Source organism: Globicephala melas, chromosome 17, assembly GCF_963455315.2.
Source record: "Globicephala melas chromosome 17, mGloMel1.2, whole genome shotgun sequence".
NCBI classification, from domain to species: domain Eukaryota; kingdom Metazoa; phylum Chordata; class Mammalia; order Artiodactyla; family Delphinidae; genus Globicephala; species Globicephala melas.
This window is the reverse complement of record NC_083330.1, coordinates 26,107,963-26,127,041: the sequence shown is the minus strand read 5'-3', so window position 1 is coordinate 26,127,041 and position 19,079 is coordinate 26,107,963. Positions and strand designations below refer to the sequence as shown.

Here is a 19,079-nt window from a genome sequence, read left to right as displayed (position 1 = left end):
CTCAGATAGGGAAATATTTTTTAAATATTTCCAGTTACATTAATGTAGTAAATATTCTTGCTGTGATTAATGAGGGACACTGATATTATATTCACACTCAAAATGATTTTCTTATTTAAAAAATGATTGCCACTTTCCAAGAATACCTTTGCTTATTGAAGTGAAACAACTGAATTTTAAACTTAACTAAAGCACATTGCATTATGAGAAAATAAATCTAATAATATAAGTTTATTTTTCTCAAAACAGTGTTTTTCATCTAAGTTGTTTAGAAACCCACTGGTGCTTTAAGAATTGTCTAATTTATTTATTCTCAAACTTTGGTCTTAGAATCCTTTATACTCTTAACAATTATTAACAAACCCAAAGAGCTTTAGTTTATGTCAATTACATTTATCAATAGTTACCATATTAAAAATTAAAACAGAAATTTAAGTAACATATTTATTTTTTCATTTTAAAATAACAAGCATATTAAATGTTAACATAAATATTTTTGTGAAAGATAACTATCTTTCAAAATATTTAGCCTATTATCTTTAATGTTTGACAATACATGTCAACTGGATCACAGGAAAACTCTATTATATATTCTTTAAAGAATGAGAGTAAAAAGGCAAATTATATCTTCATATTATTATGGAAATAATTTTAGACAGGCAGAAGCTATGAAAAAATTTTCAGAGTACCTGGACCACACTTTTAGAACCACTGAACCATTAAGTAAGACACTGAAATATAATTGCTGAAGTACCTAATAGTTTGTGGATAATTCTTCCATTAAAACTTAACTCTTCAAGGGACTTCCCTGGAAGTCCAGTGGTTAAGATTCTGTCCTTCCACTGCAGGGGACGCGGGTTCAATTCCTGGTGGGGGACTAAGATCCCGCATGGCGCAACAAGGCACCCCCCCAAAAAAAGAAAAACCTTAACTGTTTGATACCTCTCTGGCTGTCTCTTGTGGATTTAAAATTTCCCCAAAAGTTGATTCAGTTTGTTATAAAACAAACTAACACACCTTTGTAAAGCAATTATACTCCAATAAAGATGTTAAAATATATATATATATATGTACTTAACATGGTACCTAGCACAAAGTCAGTACTCAATAAATATTAGCTATTGTATGTATTATATTAACAAATATTAACTATTATATTAATTATATTAGTACACATTAGCTATTATACTCATTATTATAACATTATTAAAATAATCATATCTATTAATTATTCATCATAAAAAATAAAAAAAAAATTCCCATCCAAGTACTAACCAGGCCCGACCCTGCTTATCTTCCGAGATCAGACGAGCTCAGGTGCATTCAGGGTGGTATGGCCGTAGAGGCGGAGAAGCTCTGGCCGCAGGAAGCGCATGTGCAACAGGGTCCCCAAACATGGAGTCTTGTAGCCCAGGCCTTACCTGAATCAGGATGAAGGAGTGGTGGGTCCAGGTGGGGCTGTTGGCTGTGCCCCTGCTTGCAGCCTATCTGCACATCCCCCCGCCCCCCCCCCCCCCAGCTTTCTTCTGCTCTTCACTCATGGAAGTCATCAGGAAAATTTATTTTTACCTACAAGGGACTGCGTATCTTCTACCAAGACTCTGTGGGTGTGGTTGGAAGTCCAGAGATAGTTGTGCTTTTACACGGCTTTCCAACGTCCAGCTATGACTGGTACAAGATTTGCGAAGGTCTGACCCTCAGGTTTCATCGAGTGATTGCCCTTGATTTCCTAGGCTTTGGCTTCAGTGACAAACCGAGACCACATCACTATTCCATATTCGAGCAGGCCAGCATCGTGGAAGCTCTTTTGCGGCATCTGGGCCTCCAGAACCATAGGATCAAACTGTTGTCTCATGACTATGGGGATATTGTTGCTCAGGAGCTGCTCTATAGGTTCAAGCAGAATCGATCTGGTCAGCTTACCATCAAGAGTCTCTGTCTGTCGAATGGAGGTATATTTCCTGAGACTCACCATCCTCTCCTTCTCCAAAAGCTTCTCAAAGATGGAGACATGCTGTCACCCATCCTCACGCGACTGATGAACTTCTTCGTATTCTCTCAAGGTCTCACCCCGGTCTTTGGGCCATACCCCCGACCCTCTGAGACTGAACTGTGGGACATGTGGGCAGGGATACGCAACAATGACAGGAACTTGGTTATTGACAGTCTCTTGCAGTACATCAATCAAAGGAAAAAGTTTAGAAGACGCTGGGTGGGAGCTCTTGCCTCTGTATCTATTCCCATTCATTTTATCTATGGGCCACTGGATCCAGTGAATCCCTATCCAGAGTTTTTGGAGCTGTACAGGAAAACGCTGCCGCGGTCCACAGCTAGAGGATCCCATGGGCTTCTTGAATGCATATATGGGCTTCATCAACTCCTTCTGAGCTGGAAAGAGTAGCTTTCCTGTATTATTTCCCCTATTCCCTTATCTGTTGTGTATTCCACTTAGCAAGAAATGCCCAAAAGAGGTCCTGGCCACCAAACACTATTCTTTCACAAAAGTCCACCTGACTCACACTGATGAACAGCATATAGTAAAAAGCCAGCAGAAGCTCTAAGGGTGACCTAATAGTCCACCTCCCATTCCTTTGACATCTGATCAAGTGTATGGACTTGCCTTTGTCTTTGTGTTAATAGGGAATTCTGATGGGCACTACTACTTACTGATGCAGAAAGACAGACAGACATTCTTTTGCATAAAAGTCTTTGAAACACTTCTATGGACTTTTCTGAAATATTTAGAAATGCTAATTTCTGGCCCTGGTTGGAATTATCTAAAGGTGCCACCTTCACCTCGCCTTGAATGGCTTTAATTCTCTAAGTGACACAGCTTCAAATGAGAATGAGTCTCCCTTGTCATAACTTTGGATTTAGTTTGATTAGCTGCTTCTAACTGTAGTCATTTTGTTAGACTTTCATTTCAATAATGCAATATTCTAATTATACTTTAAGACTATGATTTACCTACACGTATTATGTATGTATTTTATAAGGACACTAAACCAGCAGACACTTACTCTAGCAGAGTATTTTAACCTTATTAAACATGTTTCATTTCTGAGTAAACTGAGGTAAAGCCAAGCCATTTACAGAATTTCCTAAAATCACAGAACATTAAGGACAGTAGTCTCTGTGCCAGAGATTTACTGTTATTTGCTGTTAGAACTGGTCTTTCCAGCTAATAACAGTCGGACTCGTCATACCTCAGTGCTTAGAAGCATGTCCCTCCTGAGCCAGAGTGGAGAGGAGGGGATCGTTGTATAGTCCAAGTTACCAGGCTGAATATATACTGATTGCTTAACTTTTCGTTGGTTGTCCCAGAGAGGGTTCCTCATGTAGCTCAGCAATTCCTGTACTTTACAGATGGGAAAGTTCCAGAAACTTTAAGAACAAAGTCTGAAAGTTCTATGAGTAAATGGTGCTGAATACTTTTTTTTTTTTAAGCCACAGTTTCATTGTCTTAGTTAAAACAGGATTATTGAGTGGTGATTTTAAATTCTTTTTTATTTTTTTATTAGCAACTTCAAGTATAACAACTGGAATAAGTGTTTATTTTCTATTAATAAAAATGAATTTTGACAAAAAAAAATATAGAACTGGCACCATGAACATTCTCCCACCTCTTTGGCAAAGGTAATTTGATATGATAATATGAAATCTCTAAACCAATTGTATTGTCTAGCTTTCCTGTTTAATATTTATATGTCTAGGGCCAAAATGATTCACCGTAACATTTTTTACACTAAATAAATGTAAAGATTGCATTTGGTTCAGAATAAAGTTATGTTAATTTCTGTTTCTTTCCATCCTGGTGCATGGCAGATGCCCAATCAATGTTTATTGAGTTAACTTCATTTAAACATCTATCAGTTGAAGACATAGTGTGTTAAGCAGCTTTAGTCATGGCTCCCAATGACCCCTCCCTCCCAGTATTCCTGCCTTTGTGCTCATCCCTTAAGTGTGGGCTAGACCTAATGACTTGCTTCTAACCAATGGGGTACAATAAAAAAGATGAGATATCACTTTTATGATTAAGCTACAAAAGTAGGTGACTTTCTGTCTCTCTCTCTCTTTCTCTCTCTCTCTCTCTCTCTTGCTGTTACTGTCTTTTGCATTCTTGTTTGCCTGATCAGATGAAGCAAGATGCCATGCTGTGAGATGATCTTTGAAAGCCCCACATGACTAGGAACAGAGGGACAGTCAACAGCTTGTGAGCCTCAGAGCCCTCAGTCCAATAACCCACAAGAAACTAAATCTATCCAACAAATAGAAGAGTCAACTAGGAAGTGGATCCTTTCCAGTCAAGTTCTGAGTTGATTTCCATCAGTAAGACCCACACTCAAAAGACTTGGCTAAGATGTACTTAGATTCCTGACCCACAGTACCTGTGAAATAATAATTGTTGTTAATTTAAGATACTAGGTAATTGAATAATTTGTTATGTAATAATACATAACTAAGACACTTAGTAAGAATTGTGATATGGGATAAAAATAAGTGGAATAGGAACACTGCTTATAGACTTTTGGAGATGGTAATTCACAGTAATTTGTTGTTTTAGAAAGAACAAGCTCAATTCTAAATGCCAGATTGATAATACTCCTATTACTTAATAAGATTCTTTTAAAATTGAGTATTTTACACCATTTTCTTTTTATCATAAATTTTTAATTTTATTACACTTTCTACAAATAAGTGTATCCTAATATAATATGCTTTTATACCTTAAAGTTTTTTGGATTATTTTATTATCATCTTCAACAATATCTGTTTATTACTTATCCTTACTGCTATCCCTACAACTATATCCTCTAAGTATAGATATAAATTTAAATTGAAAATATTTTTTAATGTCCTTTGACCAGATGTGTTTAAGAATTTTTTTGTGTGTGTGTGTGTGTCTAAGAATTTTAAATGCATCTTCTGGAATTAGGCATCATTAGAATTAGTATACATCAGACATATTACATTTTTGATAAATAATTATTGAATATAAATATAAAATTATGAAACTGCATATTATTGTGATGAGCAGGTCTCTTTTCCAAATTATTTTACATATTAAATGTTATTGCCTCCTGCAAGAATAAGACAGAATACAGCATCATCAGCTGTTTTGATTTAAATAGTGTAATTGCTAACAAGTCTGGTTGAAAATAATAAGTAGAAAAAAATTTAAAAGTTTTTTATGACAATATCACTCAATTATTTATCTCTTTCTGTGCTATATGCTGAAACTCTAATATATATTCCTTGAATTCTTTTTAATGTAAATAATTGGAAACCACATGTATTTCACAACAATTTGTTATTCAGTGATTATCGCTCACTTCCTCAACCCCAACATTGATATTTGAAATTATCAGTTTAGTCACTAAGTTATAAGCTTTTTTTTTTTAAACTGAAGAAGATGGAGCATAAAAAGAAAACTCCTGTATGTTATCTGATGATGAGCCTTTTCTCAGGCAGGATATTTTTTAATGAATGAATATATACTAAAAGCAGTTGAAAATTAGCAAAATTAAAACTGTTCTGCAAACTTTGCCTTGTAGCACTCCAGGGGCACAAATAGCCAAAAATGATGATTTTCTTTCTTATCATGTCAAAAAGATTTCACTGTTGAAATAATTTCAGGATTTATGAAAGCGTCTCTACTTTGTAAAATCTACCTCTGAAATATTTTAGATACATTATTGATTTATGTCCTAAACTCCAAATAGAATTCCAGTTCTCACACATGTGCATCTCTTCGTGTACTTACAGTGGTAAAGAATATACTATCGACTCAATTGTACGAGTTGAAAATCTGGAAGTCATCTTAAAGCTTCCATCTCTTTTGTCCACTGTAGCAATAAATCAACATGCTCCAACTGTTTTACTATCTATTAAATTGGCATATACTTCAGGCTTTCTTCCCTTCTGCATAGATTCACTGCCACTGCTGTAGCTTAGGCAGTGATACCTTTTCTGGCAACAGTTTCCTAAATGTTCTTCCCTCCTTTAACCTTTCTACCATTCTAATGCACTCCAGAATACTGTGCATGTAGTCATTGTAATAAGCATTTTTGATCATGTCATCTTTTCTCAAAATTCTCCAATGGCTACTCATTATTTAAACGATAAAATCAACATTAATTAACCTACTCTGTAAGACTCTCCATGGCATGAGCTTCATGTTCTGACAGGTCATAATTATGCATTGTCATAAATTTTCATTAATACAAAAATATTCTGTTTTAGTACAATCAACTTTCTATTTATCTGCAGCACCACACAATAGCCATAGTTCTTTCACAATAGTTTCTAAGTTTCTTATGCATTTTCTGTGTTTCCCCCCTCTCTTTCTAGCATTTTAAATTACCCTCCATGCAATCCATGTATTCTTCAAGCAACAATTATGAGGCATCTACTCTGTGACCATTGCAATGCTAGACCTCAGAGATAAAATTATGACTGTCATTATCATGCTTTGGAGGAGAGTACAGTTTAATGACAACAAATAAAATTTTCCTCCTGATTTTTTCCCTAATGAATTTTTACTTATATTTTGTCTCATTTTAAATGTGTCCATCTCTTTGTAGGTTAACCTGACCTTATCAGGCAGAAGTTAAGTGTTCTTTCAATTATGACCAGCATGCTTCTTTTAAATGCATCTAGTACACAAAGCATTTGGAATATTTTTAAAGCTTGTATGTTTGATATTTTATTAGGCTGTAAACTTCTTTCAGTGAGGAATTTTTGTTCTTTCGGTTTTCAATTCCATGTACTATATAGTTTTGAGCACGTATATGTGGTTAATAACATCTAGTGAATTAAGTGTTTGAGCGTCAATCCTCTGAAAGCTATATGTACATCTACAAGCTATGTTCCTTATTTCTTAGATCCTGCAATTGTTGTCGAACTATGCTAACATTAGAATTTGCTAAAAGCAGTGCCTTATTAATGAAAATCAATAGCAATAAGTAACAACACCCTACTCAGTGTCAAAGCCTATTTAAATTTAAATGGAATGAAAAGTCATCTAGTTAAAGTTTTCACTTAAAAGATCTACTGAAAAAAGACTTTTAAAACAGAATGGAAAAGTAAGGTTTATGACCTGTATCTCTTGTCTTCCAGGGCAATCAATGCTTTCTTTACTAGATAAAACTCTTCTATTTTTTGTTCATGTGTTTTTATCCTCAGCCAAGAAACAGCTTTCTTTTTCTCTGTCCCTTTAGCCACTGTAGGGAAAAAAATATGACTGTAGGAAATTGTCATAAATTTTGTTATTTCAGGCATAATTAGCAGTTCACAATGTTCTTTGTTCTCAGAGAGCAATTTACTTGGATCACCATCACTGCATAATTAGCAAGTGCCCACTATGTAAATTTGGGTTTGCTTTTCTGCCCATCACTGATTTAAGATAATTTTAATTCCAAGTAAAAGAAAACTCAATTCAAACTTATTTAAACAATTGAGAGAATGTTTTGACTCATATAATTAAAATTCCTAGACACAGTTTGTTCAATGCTCTGGCATATTTTGTTTAAAATTCTCTAAGCTTGTGATTCCCCTGTATCAACTTCTTCTTCGGATTGGCTTCTCCCACTTTAGCAAATGGCTTCAGCAATTACAGGTCTCCAATTTATGCAGAACAAGCTTTGCACTGAATGAACAATGATTGGACTTAATCCCTTTAGGCACGTGTATACCATGCACCAATTATTTTAGGCTTGGTTTACCTGGTACAGTCACTACGGTAAGAGGAATGAGGATTTACTCACTGATTTATCACCCAAACAATGTAACTGTCACATGGGGAAATCGTAGTTTAGATGTGTAAAGATAACTACAGTGAACAATATAAACTATCAGTTAAAAGAAAATATTAACCTAATTCACCTTTCAAAAGTCACTTATTTTCACTTATATGGTTAGAAGAATTCATCAGATGAAGCTGCACTAATGCAGCTACACTGCATCGAGTTATTTATATTATCAATTCATTTTCCTTTACTGATTGAGTCTTTCCCATCTTCATACAAAATTGCTGCTATTTATTCCATATTTAAAACTAACTAGGTAACAAAAGAAAACAACAGCAAAAACCCTCTCTTGACTTTATTTTCCCTTGTAACAATTAGCTTATTTCTTTTACTTGATTGATAGCAAAACTCCACAAAAAATTATCCACATATACAATTCTAGTTTATCTTCTTCCATAGTTCCCCAAACCCACTTCAATAAAACTTTTGCCACCAGGCTTATTAAGGTTAAAAACTACCTGTACATTTCAAAATCCAACGGTCACTCTGTGTTCCACAACCTGCTTGATCTGGTTGAACTCTTCTTTCATGAACTGTTTTAATTAGCTGGCTTCCAGGACACCATAATTTGTGTTTCTTTCTTTCTTTCTTTTTTCCCTACTAATTCACTGGCCATTTCTTCTCATTTTCCTTTATTAGTAGATTGTCATGTTTAAGAATTCTTAGTACAAAAAGAACTTGGGAATCTTCTTTTTTGTCTTTCTACACTAGTCTCTTGGTGATCTTATGCAATTCATGGCTCTGAATACCATCTGCATGATGACAACTCCTAAATATATATATCAGTGATTTTGTATTCTCACTTTAATCATAAATTTCATGTATAATTATCTATTAGATATGTCCACTTGACTAAGTGGAATCTCAAACTTAATATCCTTGACTTACTTCAAGTTCACCTCCTGATATTCCATACAGAAACAGTCCTGATATTCCCGATCAAAATAGATGACAATTCCATTTTTCTAATTGCTCATGGTAAAAACACTAGTGATACAATCTTGATTCCTTTATTTGTGAGAAGTCCAGATATAGACCTTCTAAATTCCCATTCTTTGATTCATAAATGATTTGCTGAATTTTTTGTGCTCACTGATTAACAAGAAAATGCTTTTAACTGAATTTTGGTTAACATTCTCTCCTTTCCCCATACCCTGAACATGCCTCTTATTATCTAATAAGAGTATTAGGGCTAAAATTGATTAATGAGGAGTTTGACTTTAAAATGAGGTGGTCTATTTATAAGATAAACTATATCTTCAAGAGACATTTATAAAATATGCTTTAAAATTCAGTAACATAAAAAAGTTTTAAATTGGTTGTTTAGTGTTTCAAATCTTATTCATGAAATCATTTAAACAAATTTCTCCAATAGTTCCTATAATTACTTGAAAATGTCAATGAACTAGTTTTTAATGTTTGGTCCCACCCCCCAGATCATGCAATCAGCTTGTTCTTTCCCTGGTACACTTATGTAATTGTTTTAGTTAAAAGCCTACGGTTTATACTTAAGACAACTAAATGACATAAAGATGAATTGCACTAAGGAGCTGTTCATAGTAACTGAAACAGTGTCATTTGCTGCATGTATGGACTGTTGCAAAAGTTTGAGCTCTGGGTATACAACCTACTCTTCACCCCTTGTAGAAAAATTACCTGGCTTTTCATAATATATTGTGTTCTCTATACTATCTTGTGGTTTTCATTTTCTGTGAAAGCATGATGAATGCATTATATATAAATTCCTAGTCTTTCTACTAAATGCAGGGCATAGCCATTAATTAAAGTGTGACCATTCCAGTTTATAAAATATAGCTTCAACCAAACTGGCAGACATCACCTGCTTCATTTCTCTTTGTTCCAGAAGGTAACAAGAAATATAGTTAACCTTTTCCTCACCACATCTGTATAATTTTATATCTCCTTTTTAAAACATTGGAACACACATACACATACATATTGTAAACCAACTACATGAGCAAATCAATAAACTGTTAAGATGGTATAAGTGTGATCTTCGTGTGAAAAACATATTATTAAATTCGATGAGTATAAATGTCTAATTTTCCAACCAACTATATTTCAATTATATTCAATATATTACCATTAAAAAACACAGAGGAATTTGGTGTTTATGACAGTTGATAAAAAAGGAAGTAAATTATATATTTCAATAGAATTTTTTTTTTTTTTTTTTGCAGTACGTGGGCCTCTCACTGTTGTGGCCTCTCCCGTTACGGAGCACAGGCTCCGGACGTGCAGGCTCAGCGGCCATAGCTCACGGGCCTAGCCGCTCTGCGGCATGTGGAATCTTCCCAGACCGGGGCACGAACCCGTGTCCCCTGCATTGGCAGGCAGACTCTCAGCCACTGCACCACCAGGGAAGCCCTTCAATAGATTTTGAAATTATTTTTAATGACATAAGTAAGTAGTTCAAATAAGCAAAAATTGCTAGCATTATAATTTTTTCAGGTTCAAAGGCAGATAACTGCCAATCAAATTTCTGCTTGCTTTATTATTGTTTTCACTTATACTTTAGTCAGATTCTACTAATAGAAATATTTTACCACATTCTATTATTACCTTGGATTTCTAGCAAACTAAAAGAATATTATATTGGAATGATTTGAAAATGTTGATTTGAAAATGTATCTATGCTATTTATAATGAAAATAATGGCTGCCTTTTTAGTCGCTTTTAATCACTATTTAATACTAGGGAAGAAAATGATAGATTTTAGCTCTTTGACATTTATACAAAACTTAAATATCCTATAGTAATTGTACTAAAAATTAATTGTTAATATATTAAACTTTGACCCCAAAATTATGGTGTTATGTAATTTTATAAGAATTCATTTTTTCACATGCAAAATTATATCATTTTAATGATGCATGAGGGTGTGAGGCAGAGCGAAAGTGTCTATGGCAATAGAATTTAAAATTCAATTGCAAAGTTATATTATTCTCCCCAAAATAGATAGAATGTGAATCTGGAATCATTTTTAGGTTGTTCCCAAATTTAACAATGAATTTTTAAATCCTAATAACCTTGTTGGATGAGCTCTCCATATCCCAGAAGGGAAGAACATCAAGTCCTTTCTATTAATGAAACAAATTGTTCCAGTATAACTTGTCTAACAATTAAAATGTAAAATAATTATTTATTGTGACACTTCTTGGGATAATTTTAAAGCAGCTGAGGCATTAGATCTGGTTCTATGAATTCTTGTCCTAAGTAGATATACTATCATGAATGGTCGATTCTCTCAAAGTGTTATCATAGCAAATAGGTGTAGTAATAATTAATGGCACAAAATCTCCCATACAGTTTTACTGAGTTTTTATGATTATATTAAATAAATAATAATATGGTTATATTTTTATTTGTGTCTATTCTTTTTAAATGATTGATGCCTTCTACAGTTTTATTTTTATAATATAGGTTTACATACTAATTTTCTTGCAATTTTAAGAATCTGGTAACTCCAAATTTTGACTTGGGAGTTAGGTAGTTATATTCTTAATCAGTTCAGACTGCTATAACAAAGCACCATAGACTGGGTGGTTTATAAACAACAGAAATTTATTTCTCACAACTCTCAAGGTGGGACCTCTGAGATCAGGGTGAGAGCCCTCTTCTGAGTTGCAGACTTCTTGTCATGTCCTCACGTAGTGGAAAGGGCAAGAAAGCCCTCTAGGGTCTCTTTCATATGGGCAGTAATCCTCTAAGGTCTCTTTTATAAGGGCATTCATTCTATTCATGAAGGTCCCATCCTCATGACATAATTACCTCCCAAATCTCCCACTTCTCAATACCATCACATTGAGGGTTAGGATTTCAGCATATGAATTTTAGGGTGACACAAACATTCAATCCATAACACACCATAAGTTTTAAAGGGTATTTACAAAATAAAATGATAAAAAACACAGGCAATAACTTGAAAGTCTTGGATATATATGTAGAATCCATTCTCTCATCTTCCTTGTCAAATTAACCAACTCAAGTTTTCTCACGACCATTCCACTGGACTACTATTGCCCACATCATCTTATTTCCCTCTCTGTAGCATTTAGCATTTCTCATAGCCAATTCCTCCTGAAATTCTCCACATTTAGATATCCTGTAACTAAATAATTTTTAACTATTTCTCTGATTAATAAATATTTTAACTATCTCTAAAATTGTAATGTAGCTGAGAATTTCATCCAAGACTTTACTCTTTTCTCATTTGATGCTGTCTCCTGTGATCTACTTTGCTTCTATTTCTTTAATCAAATCTGTGCAAGGATAATTTATAAATCTAAACCATCCACCTGACACTCAGTCTTTATCATCATCCTTAGTTCCAGAGCCATATTTCCTAATGATTATCTTCACTTTAATACTCTAAAGGTAACTCCAATTTATGTTCCAAATTGAAACAGAAATACCTCCATATTAATAATTTAAGATTTCTAAGTCCTATCAATGCTTTCTGAACTTGTGAAAGGTTTTCACTCTCAATAGAAAAATTCCTAGCATTGAAGGGATCCCTAAATAGGAATTCATAAACATGAGTTCAGATTTTTGTCTCAGCTACTAACTTGTCCTGTGGTCTTGGACAGAATATCTGATGTCACTTCTGAAATAGAGAGTATATAAACCCTTCTAACACCATGAATTTTTAAAGTATATTTGCACAGTGATTAGTGATTTTCTTAATAAACTTTATGAAAGACTGAAATTCTATATTTAAATAATACATCCCATGAATATCTACAGCAGATCCCCTACAAGCTAGGGCACGTTGTAGGATATGGGTGACATCAGTGAACTTAAAAGTCACAAATCACTACCCTCGTACAGTTTAAATTCTATTAGGAGTTTATAGCTAATCAAATGAGTAAGTGAAATATAGAGCAGGTTAGATAATGATAATTGCCTTAGAGAAACATAAATGAAAATGGGGTAATGGATGTTGTTAGTTAGGTGAGATGTAATTTTAATATAGTAGTCTGGGAAAGCCTCACTGGGTGATTGACATTTAAGTGAAGACCAGAAAGAAGTGAGGGAGTGGGTTTGGTGGATCAACTGGAATAAAGAAATTCCAGGCTGAGAAAATAGCAAGTACAAAGTGGAGAGGAAATAAGATATTTATTTAAGTAAATAGTGGAAGAATAGAGATGTACATTGGAGGCACTTTCTGAAGTGTTTTGTAGGCCATTGTGTGATTTTGATTTTGACTTACAGTGAGATGAGAAGCTCTTAGAAGAATTTGATTAGAATAATAATACACTCTCCCTCTCATTTTAACAAGATCAAGGTAACTTCTGTCTTGGAAATATACTTTAAGAAAGACTGGAACCATAGGGACTAATTAGGAAGTTACAAGATTAATCCACTGTGAGAGAGGATGGTGACAAATCATGGTAGGTGGGGTAAAAAGTTAAGGTTTTATTTTATTTTGTTTATTTATTTTTATTTTATTTTTTTCCAGATTTATTGAGGCATAAATGATATCTATCATTGTGTAAGTTTAAGGCTTACAACACAATAATTTTACCTAATTGAAAAATAACTATCACCATGCCATACATTACATCCCTGGAACTTATTTATCTTAAACTGGAATTTTGTACACTCTGACAACCTTCATCCATTTCACCCACATTCTGCCCTGGAAACTACTAATCTGTTATATTTCTGTGATTTTATTTTTTTTAGATTCCACATATAGGTGAGATTATACAGTATTTGTCTTTCTCTAACTTATTTCACTTAACATAATGTCCTCAATGTTTGTAAGGTTATATTTTGAATGTAGAAGCAGCATAATTTGCTCTCAGATTGGATGATTGTGTGAAAGGAGTCAAGGATGACTCTAATATGTTGGAACTAGGCAGTTGAAGAAATAGAGCTGTCACCACAGAAATGGGAAAGACTGCATAAGAAGGATATTAGGGGCTGGGGTCAGACCAGAATATTGTTTTGGACAAAGATGAGTTAAGAGTTACACTTGGAAATTCAAATGGAGTGTCATCAGGCAGTTGTGTATAGGATTCTGAAGTTGACTGAATCAGATGTTTAAAGATGAGGTCTTTTCAGTATTAGGATCTGAGACTGAGAACCACCAAAGGAGACTGAGAAGAAGTAGCTCATTGTGGTCAGGAAAAAGCAAAACAAAACAAAAGCCAAAACAAATATTCCCCCACACCCAGAATAGGAAGCCATATGAAGACAATAAATCACATAAGATGTAAAATGAGAATTGACTATTTGATTCACCAAAGGAAGATCAGCATGGGCTAGAAAATACCAGTTTCAGTAGAGAGAATATGGCAAAAAACTCATTAATTGATCTCAAGATAACATGGTTGAGAGGAAATGAGTGTAGAGAACATTTTCAGTACTGTTGTTTTAAAGGCAAGAAAATGTACAGGACAAAAATGGAAAGAGAAGTAGAGTCAAGAGTATTTCTTTGTAATGGGCATAAATTTCTCATGTTGGCTTGCTGTTTAGATGAATCCAGGGACAGGACAATTTATCATGTAGAGGAGAAAGTACAATTACTGGAGGGATATTTTTGAATTGCCAATAAGGTACTGGTATACAATTAGAAAATTTTGTCTTTTCTTGGAAAATAATTGCCTCAACGCTTCAACCACAGTAACAAGAGAGTACATAGGGTATGTATGTACTGCTGTAGACAGGTGTGAAGATGTCTTGTTAAATTTTTTTTTCTCATGAGCTCTGAGGATGGGGGAGAGGTGTTGTGGATTGAAGAGAAAGGAGAGTTGGGGTAGGAATGTACCAGGAAAATATTGCACATTTGGTGGGCAGCCTTAAGAATCCATTTGAGGCTAATGCTTAAGTTAAGAAAGACTATAAGGCACAGTAGGTTTTTGAATATTTACTGGGTGGCCAACACAGTGATAGATGCTATGTGCATATGTGTGTGTCTCAACATTCACCTTTACAACCACTTTAGAAATTTCCTATTATTATCACCATTTTCCAGATGGCTAATTTTTATATATTTACAGATTTAGCAAGTTTTTCTGTCATTATTTGAAAATAGGTTCCTTTGATCTCAAAACTCATGTTTGTTTTCTACTGCATCATGGTACAATACTGTTATTCAGTTATTTCTCAAATCCAAGTTTGTTAAGAGCCATGGTGTTGCAAAAAGTGTGGTCTTTTATTTGTATAAAATGGTCACTATCATTTTTAAATTAATATGATGACATATTGTTTGTTAGGATTATGATGACTGTGATACCATGAGATGTTTAAATAAAGTGATCAAAGACAGAACAGAGATGAGCATATTGGGAAGTGCTATAAGTATTTCATATTTTCTCCTGAAGGATATTAGGAGTCAATATTGTTACAGTTAGAGGGGGACAAATTGAATTGATGTTTAGTCATTTTTTCCTATGCTTATCCTTTTAAAAAAATTGTGAGATTAGATAAACAATCCAGTTTTAGCAGGCCTCAGCAAGCTGTGAGTAAAATTAGGTCAATAATAGTAATTTTCAAAATTCTCTCTTAATCCTGCCTATGAGCAGAGGACTTGTATCCTCTTCAATGTATCCTTGAAATATTTCCAGGAGTCCACAGAGTGTATTTTAACTTATATTTTAAAACAACAAATTCTGGAAAGGGTGTGGTGAAAAGGGAACCCTCTTGCACTTTTGGTAGGAATATAAATTGATACAGCCACTATGGAGAACAGTATGGGGGTTCCTTAAAAAATGAAAAATAGAACTACCGTATGACCCAGAAATCCCACTACTGGACATATACCGTGAGAAAACCATAATTCAAAATGAGACATGCACCACAATGTTCACTGCAGCACTATTTACAATAGTCAGGACATAGAAAAAACCTAAATGTCCATCGACAGAGAAATAGATAAAGAAGATGTGGCACATATATACAATGGAATATTACTCAGCCATAAAAATAAATGAAATTGAGTTGTTTGTAGTGAGGTGGGTGGACCTAGAGTCTGTCATACAGAGGGAAGTAAGTCCGAAAGAGAAAAACAAATACTGTATTCTAACATATATTTATGAAATCTAAAAAAAAAAAAAAAGGTTCTGAAGAACCTAAGGGCAGGACAGGAATAAAGAGGCAGATGTAGAGAATGGACTTGAGGACACGGGGAGGGGGAAGGGTAAGCTGGGACGAAGTGAGAGAGTAGCATGGACATATATACACTACCAAATTTAAAACAGATAGCTAGTGGGAAGCAGCTGCATAGCACAGGGAGATGAACTTGAGGCTTTGTGACCACATAGAGGGGTGGGATAGGGAGGGTGGGAGGGAGACACAAGAGTAAGGGGATATGGGGATATAAGTATACATATAGCTGATTCACTTTGTTTTACAGCAGAAACTAACACAACATTGTAAAACAATTATACTACAATAATGTTGTTAAAAATTAAACAAAACAAAGAAACAAACAAACAAAAAATAGTCTAACTCCCTATGGCAACAATATTTTCTGTTTTAATTTTTCCTTAACACCATTGAGCATCCACATCTGCTGGTTGCCTCTGTCATTTGACATTCCTGAGACCTAGATACACAAAACTCACTTTGTTCACTGGCTCTCTGTTCAAGGTTCCTAAAACGAGGCTGCTTGGTCCCATTGTTTTACAGATTCTAATGAAACAGGAACTACTTATTTGTATTTATAACTCATGGTCCCCTTAAGATGCAGAGATATCATCCATTTTGGTTACTGTTAACCAATCAATTATTTGTTTTGTGAATTTGATGTAAAGGACGCAGACATTAAATTAATGTATTCACATAATTTTTGTTTATTTACATGTTTGTTTATATGTAATGTGTGCACATTATACATAATTTTAAGCATGATAACATGTAAAATGAAAGTCAAAATCATTCACTACACATGAGAGAAAACTTCCCTGGTGACACTTTCCATAAGCAATTTGCTGTGTTACCTTTTTTAGAAGCCTCCATTGATTCTTACTCTTTTTATTATAGGATAAATTCCATATTTCTTAACTTGATTGTAAAGGATAAATTATAACATTTTAGAGTTTTCTATGTGATAATTTTTCTTTGAGAGATGATTGTGGGGAGAGACTGGAATAAGGAAAAACAAGACAGAGTTTGGGAATATCTCTACTGAATATTGATATGACCATACTCATCTGAACAGGAAATGAGAGTAGATTGACCATTTTTAAAATTTGGTAACTTGGGAGTGTTTGAAGTTTGGGAGTTTGAGATTGACATGTACACACTGCTTTATTTATTTATTTATTTTCAAAATGTTTTTATTGAGGTATTGTTGCTTTACCATGTTGTGTTAGTTTCTGCTATACAGTGAAGTGAAATGGCTATATGTATGAATATATAACCTCTTTTATGGATTTCCTTCCCATTGAGGTTACCACAGAGCACTGAGTAGAATTCCCTGTGCTATAAAGCAAATATGTGCTATATAAATATATTACTTATCTATTTTATACACAGTAGTGTATATGTCAATCCCAATCTCCCAATTCATCCCACCCACCATTTCCCCCCATGGTATCCATACATTTGTTCTCTACATCAGTGTCTCTGTTTCTGCCTTGCAAATAGGTTCATCTGTACCATTTTTCTAGATTCCACATAAATGTGTTAATATACAATATTTGTTTTTCTCTTTCTAACTTAATTCACTTTGTATGACAGTTTCTAGGTCTATCTATGTCTCTATAAAAGACTCAGTTTCATTCCTTTTAAAGGCTGAGTAATATTCCATTGTGTAAATGTACCACATCTTCTTTATCCATTAATCTGTTGATGGACATTTACGTTGTTTCCATGACCTGGCTGTTGTAAATAGTGCTGCAGTGAACATTGTGGTACATGTCTCTTTTTGAATTATGGTTCTCTCAGGGCATATTCCTAGTAGTAGGATTGCTGGGTCATATGGCAGTTCTATTTGTAGTTTTTTAAGGAACATCCATACTGTTTTCCATAGTGGCTGTATCAATTTACATTCTCACCGACAGTGCAAGAGGGTTCCCTTTTCTTCACTCTCTCTCTAGCATTTATTGTTTGTAGATTTTGTGATAATGGCCATTCTGACTGGTGGGAGGTGACAACTCATTGTAGTTTTGATTTGCATTTCTCTAATAATTAGTGATGTCAAGCATGTTTTCATGTGCCTCTTGACCTTCTGTATGTCTTCATTGGAGAAATGTCTATTTAGGTCTTCCACCCATCTTTTTCTTTTTGTGGTACGTGGGCCTCTCACTGTTGTGGCCTCTCCCGTTGTGGAGCACAGACTCCAGATGCGCAGGCTCAGTGGCCATGGCTCACGGGGCCAGCCACTCTGCAGCATGTGGGATCTTCCCGGACCGGAGCTCAAACCCACGTCCCCTGTGTCGGCAGGTGGACTCTCAACCACTGCATCACCAGGGAAGCCCTCACCCATTTTTTGATTTTTTTTTTTTTTTGATATTGAGCTGCATGAGCTGTTTGTATATTTTGGAGATTAATCCCTTGTCAGTTGCTTCCTTTGCAAATATTTTCTCACATTCTGAGGGCTGTCTTTTTGTCTTGTTTATGGTTTCCTTTGCAGTACAAAAGCTTTTAAGTTTCATTAGCTCCCATTTGTTTATTTTTGTTTTTATTTTCATTACTCTCAGAGGTGGGTCAAAAAATATCTTGCTGCGATTTATGTCAAAATGTGTTCTTCCTATATTTTCCTCTAAGAGTTTTATAGTGTCCTGTCTTACATTTGGGTCTTTAATCCATTTGGAGTTTATTTTTGTGTATGGCATTAGAGAGTGTTCTAATTACATTCATTTACATGTGGTTGTCCAGTCTTCCACACACCACTTATTGAAGAGGTTGTCTTTTCTCCATTGTATATTCTTGCCTTCTTTGTCATAGATTAGGTGACAATAGGTGTGTGGGTTTATCTCTGGGCTTTCTATTTTGTTCCATTGATCTATATTTCTGTTTTTCTGCCAGTACCACACTGTCTTGGTTACTATAGCTTTGTAGTATAGTCTGAAGTCAGGGAGCCTGATTCCTCCAGCTCCATTTTTCTTTCTCAAGATTGTTTTGGTTATTCAGGGTTTGAGCAGAAATGAATGAAATAGAAACATAAAGAACAAAAGCAAAAATCAATGAAGCTAAAATCTGGTTCTTTGAGAGATAAACAAAATTGATAAACCTTTAGCCAGACTCATCAGAAAAAAAGGGAGAGGATTCAAATCAATAAAATTAGAAATGAAAATG

General features: G+C 34.4%; 1 pseudogene; it reads left to right on the top strand.

Annotated features, from left to right (window-relative positions):
* The first annotated feature begins 1,431 nt into the window (after positions 1-1,431).
* LOC115843349 (mesoderm-specific transcript homolog protein pseudogene) lies at positions 1,432-2,564 on the top strand (annotated as a pseudogene).
* The last annotated feature ends 16,515 nt before the right edge of the window (positions 2,565-19,079 follow it).